This window comes from Hyperolius riggenbachi, chromosome 10 (genome assembly GCF_040937935.1).
Source record: "Hyperolius riggenbachi isolate aHypRig1 chromosome 10, aHypRig1.pri, whole genome shotgun sequence".
In the NCBI taxonomy this organism is placed as follows: Eukaryota; Metazoa; Chordata; class Amphibia; order Anura; family Hyperoliidae; genus Hyperolius; species Hyperolius riggenbachi.
In genome coordinates this window covers 245,355,473-245,361,439 of record NC_090655.1, presented here as the reverse complement: position 1 = coordinate 245,361,439, position 5,967 = coordinate 245,355,473, and positions in this window count along the sequence as shown.

The following is a 5,967-nucleotide window of genomic DNA, read 5'->3' as shown; positions in this document are numbered from 1 at the left end:
AACAGCTGCTGGACACTCTTCACCTGGGGAGGGGCTGGTACAGCACAGCAGCACCATTCACCTGGCCATCATCTCATGTAATGTGACAGGTCCTCTGTAGCCCAGTACTGGGGGGGCTGCTTGTCACCCAGCATGCCTCATGTTTCTTTCCTCTCTCTCATCTCCCCGCCCCAGCATGCCTCATGTTTTTCCCTCTCTAATCTCCTCCCAGCATGCCTCATGTTCCTTTCCTCTCTCTCATCTCCCACATCTTCTTTAGGGAGGTCTCTCTCCCTGTGCCCTGGGGTTTCTCCGTCAGCCCCAGCAGCTCTGCATGACCTCCCTAACCATTACTGCGTTCCATATGACATGCTGTAACAAGCTTTCCCACCCCACCTCAGCTTTAATAGGTTGAAGCAGGGTGGAAGAGTCAAAGTGCAGCCGGTGTAGTGAAATTTTTTGCAACTTTATCAGATTTAACCGGTTATATAGGTATAGCTATCAGAAAGTGCAACCTAACCATTGACTTCAACCTATCTGCATCAGAAAATGCGACCCAACCAAACCCTATTCTCACACAGAACCCTCCCCTCTTGCTCAACTAATAACCCCCCCTGGAGGGAACAATCCCCCCTCTTCCTCAACTAATAACCCCCAACCCCCCCCCCCCCCCCGAGGGAACAATCCCCCCTCTTGCTCAACTAATAACCCCCCCTGGAGGGAACAATCCCCCCATTCTTGCTCAACTAATAACCCCCCCTGGAGGGAACAATCCCCCCTTTTTTGCTCAACTAATAACCCCCCTGGAGGGAACAATCCCCCTTCTAGCTCAATGGGATCCGTGGTTGCAAAAAAATTACAGGCGTGTTAACAGAGAGAAGCCACGCCTACACAGTCATACGCTGTCCTCTATGGCAAGTTGCAAAATATAATGGGTTGCAAAATATTTCATTACACCGGCGGTGACAGTAAGTGACAGCTCAGGTCACAGACAGTAAGCTGCTCCTGTTCGCTGCCCCTTTATCCCAGACCTGGCTGTCCGTAGTCGCCTGTCACAATTATGTGCAGACTCTGTGGAGGAAGCAGGGCGGCTGTGCATCAGCCTCAGAAATAGCATGGTTGAGCTCTTGCCTGACTGATGCGTTTCAAATGTTTGACAGTTTCATTGCTTGAGTGTGCCAGCCTGATGCCTGCCCCTTGCTTGTTGGCACACTAGGCCATGTGGCCTTGCCACAAATCTGGCCATGGTCACAGGAAGTATTGTCTCTCCCCACTTATACAGCATCCAGCTCTATGGCTTTCAGAAATAGCTGCCCAAATGATGAAACACATTTAAGTCTCACACCTCAGTCTTGCAGTCAGTCAGATCATTATTTTATGCTGCATATTCCTGCACTAATCTTTTGTCTGCATGACTCATCATTGTGTGTGTGTGTGCGTGCGTGCGTGCGTGTGTGTGTGTGTGTGTGTGTGTGTGGGTGTGTAGGGTAGTGGGGGCAGTCTATACACACCTTCCAAACTGGAATGTACCATTCAAACCTAACTGCTAGCTCTCTGCCCATCTTCCAACACACCCTCAGTGATTATTGGGAGCGACTCACAGTGACCCTTTCCACATGGAACTGGATTTTGTTTCACATTTTCCACCATAATTTACTTATTTTGAGTTTTATAAAATTACTGACCAGTGAGGTAAATTACCAACTTGTGCAGTAAATACCTCAACATATGTCAGTAAATGTCAATTCACAGAGGCTAGAGCATGCAGTAAAAGCCAAGTGAGTTGTTTGGTATTTTAGACCAGCTCTGATCTGTCGGAAACTATGCGAGAGCATAGATACACAGCAAAAGGCAGAGAGCCAGTAGGAAGAGCCTCCCCCTCCTGCTTCTCACCCCATTTGAGCCAATACACTGGCAGGCGGGACATTACAGCGGCAGAGCAGGGGCAGGAGACATTCAAAGAAGCTTTTCTGCATCACTTTAGATGTGCAGATCTATATAGTGATGCATAGAAGAGTGGCCTCTAGTGTCAATATAAGCACATCTAAAGTGGTGCAGGAATCCTTTTCCTTTCTTACAAGCTGTCACTGGGCAGGATACAGGATGGGCTCATGTAGACCAGTCTGCACAGCTTGCTGCAGAAACCTACTCCACTGGGAGACTTCTACATGGTTTGCTCTACATGAGCAGGGCTTGGTGAATTGAAGCAATATTTTTGGTAATGTACCAAACATCTACTGCACATGTGATACTTGGTAGAAAAAAAAAAAAAAACAGTCTAAAATAGTAGACAGTGGTATTTTACTGACCTGATTTTTTTTTTACATACAAGCTCTTTGTAAATTGAAGCCATTGTGTGGTCTGAACCCTCTATAACAGTAATTATAGATTGGTGGTATACCTTGAAATGAATCAGAGCACTCAGTATTTTACATAAAAAAGAAATTTTATTTGCTTATCATACAGCATATATACAAAAATATCAACAGTTCCAAGTAGTGTTTTCCTCTCACAATAATCCATCTGATCAGGCCTTTATAGTAAAACAATCATGAATCTTCTAAATACATTCAAAAAATAAATTATAACAGTTGTATTATAAATTTGAACAATCAAATTTGCCCCCAAGTGGTTTTCCCACTTTGCATTATGTTTGGCCCACCCTTCACCACCAAAGAAGCTATACTGGAGGTAAAGTCCCAGATCATCAGGGAAGTCATGTGGTGGAAAAAAGGGGAAAGCGCTAGACACTTGGAAACTGTATGGGGGAAGGGGGGGTATAGTGGGCCTGAACAGTTTTAGGAAAAGATAGAATTGCACGATTTCTGTAAAAAAAAATGGCGATTTCGATTCACGATTTTTGATAAACAACGATGGATTAGCACATCGATGGTGAGTATAAGTAGACCCAATATAGATAGCCCAGTATAGGTGCCCCTAGTATAGTTTAACCAGCTTTAGGTGCCCCAGTAAAGATTAGCTAGCTGGACAAGCGTGTGGCTCCCTTGGCCCCCCGAGTGATTTGCAGCTCGGGAGTGAGGGGGTGGATGGCACCCTACACATCTCTTTGCGGAAGGCTCTCCTCCCAGCACCTTGAGTATGCACGGAGAGCTGTGGAGCATCTTCGCCGGCATCACGTGACCAGCAGAGCCGCATCACATGACCAGCGGCGCCGCTCTCCTCTCCACGCGACTAGCAGCACTGGTCTCCTCTCAGGCGTTCTCCTAGCTGCTTGAGGGCGGCGACACGGATCAGGACATTGTGGCGGAGGGGGCCAGGAGCCGGAGCAGAGAAGGTATCAGTGGCGGCATGGAAAACCGCCAACTCTGACGATCTCAAGATCGTCTTGTCACTGATCGCGATTTCGGTTTAAAAACTGAGTCATTCAGCCCTAGTGTATAGAAACTGTATAGGCTGGGAGCGGGCCACTAGACACCAGGGAACTATATAGGGTAGGGAGAGAGGTCTACAGATACCAGGGAACTGTATAGAGGAGCAGGGATGCTCAAATCTGATCTTGGATGAAATCCGGATAGTTGTTATCTGGATTTCATCCCGTTAAATCAAATCACCTGTGTGCCGGCTGGGTGGGGGGGGTTAATCTTACCTTTCACGACGTCTTCTTCGTCCGTCCCTTGGCGCCTCCCACGATGCGGTCCAATCCGCCGTCACGTGACTAAAAACATTTCCTCCTTCCGGGTTGAAGGAGGAAGTGTATAGTCACGAGACGCCGGATTGGACCGCATCGCGGGAGGCGCCGAGGGACGGACGAAGAAGACGTCATGATACAGTGGGTTGCAAAAGTATTCAGCTCCCTTGAAGTTTTCCACATTTTATCATATTACTGCCACAAACATGAATCAATTTTATTGGAATTCCACATGAAAGACCAACACAAAGTGGTGTACACATGAGAAGTGGAACGAAAATCATACATGATTCCAAACATTTTTTACAAATAAATAACTGCAAAGTGGTGTGTGCATAATTATTCGGCCCCCTTTGATCTGAGTGCAGTCAGTTGCCTATAGACATTGCCTGATGAGTGCTAATGACTAAATAGAGTGCACCTGTGTGTAATCTAAGGTCAGTACAAATACAGCTGCTCTGTGAGGGCCTCAGAGGTTGTCTATGAGAATACTGGGAGCAACAACACCGTGAAGTCCAAAGAACACACAAGACAGGTCAGGGATCAAGTTTTTGAGAAATTTAAAGCAGGCTTAGGCTACAAAAAGATTTCCAAAGCCTTGAACATCCCACAGAGCACTGTTTAGTGATCATTCAGAAATGGAAGGAGTATGGCACAACTGTAAACCTACCAAGACAAGGCCATCCACCTAAACTCACAGGCCGAACAAGGAGAGCGCTGATCAGAAATGCAGTCAAGAGGCCCATGGTGACTCTGGACGAGCTGCAGAGATCAACAGCTCAGGTGGGAGACTCTGTCCATAGGGCAACTATTAGTCATGCACTGTACAAAGTTGGACTTTATGGAAGAGTGGCAAGAAGAAAGGCATTGTTAACAGAAAGCATGAGAAGTCCGGTTTGCAGTTTGCCACAAGCCATGTGGGGGACACAGCAACCATGTGGAAGAAGGTGCTCTGGTCATATGAGACCAAAATGGAACTTTTGGGCCAAAATGCAAAACGCTGTGTGGCGGATAACACTGCACATCACTCTAAACACACCATTCCCACTGTAAAATATAGTGGTGGCAGCATCATGCTCGGGGGGTGCATCTCTTCAGCAGGGACAGGGAAGCTGGTCAGAGTTGATGGGAAGATGGATGGAGCCAAATACAGGGCAATCTTGGAAGAAAACCTCTTGGAGACTGCAAAAGACTAGGGCGGAGGTTCACCTTCCAGCAGGACAATGACCCTAAACATAAAGCCAGGGAAACAATGGAATGGTTTAAAACAAAACATATCTATGTGTTAGAATGGCCCAGTCAAAGTCCAGATCTAAATCCAATCGAAAATCTGTGGATCTGAAAACTGCAAGATCTGAAAACTGCTGTTCACAAACGCTGTCCATCAAATCTGGCTGAGCTGGAGTGGTTTTGCAAAGAAGAATGGGCAAGAATTTCAGTCTCTAGATGTGCAAAGCTGGTAGAGACATACCCTAAAAGACTGGCAGCTGTAATTGCAGCAAAAGGTGGTTCTACAAAGTATTGACTGAGGGGGCTGAATAATTATGCACACACCACTTTGTAGTTATTTATTTGTAAAAAATGTTTGGAATGATGTATGATTTTCATGCACATCCCACGTGTACACTACTTTGTATTGGTCTTTCACGTGGAATTCCAATAAAATTGATGCATGTTTGTGGCAGTAATGTGACAAAATGTGGAAAACTTCAAGGGGGCCGAATACTTTTGCAACCCACTGTAGGTAAGATTAGCCCAGCCGCCACAGGTGATTTGTTTTAACAGGATGAAATCCGAACAACAATTATCCGGATTTCATCCAAGATCAGATTTGAGCATCCCTGTAGAGGAGGGAGGAGACATTAGACACCAGGAAACTGTGAAGGGAGGGAGGAGGTCCAATAGACACCAGGGAACTGTATAGGGAAGGGGGATGCATTAGACACTTGGGAACTGTATAGGGGAGTGAGGATGTCCACTAAACTGCAGGAAACTGAATAAGGAGGGGGGGGCACTAGACACCAGGGAACTGTATGGGGGACGGAGGAAGGCCACCAGAAACCAGGGAACTCTATAGGGGAGGGAGGAAGGCCAATAGGGAACTGTATAGGGGAGGAAGAAGGCTTAATAGACACCTGTCAACTTCATAAGGCATTGAAGACATTGGAGCTGGCCCGCGACTTGGTCTCAGTGTTCAATTTTGGTCCACTTTGTATTTGAGTTTGACACCCCTGTCCCAAGTACAAGACAGTAGGAATAACCCTTGTTATGATTATTACTAGTAGACCTAAGCCCGTTTAAAAACAGGCTCTAGGTCTGTGTTTAAACCCCCTCCCCTC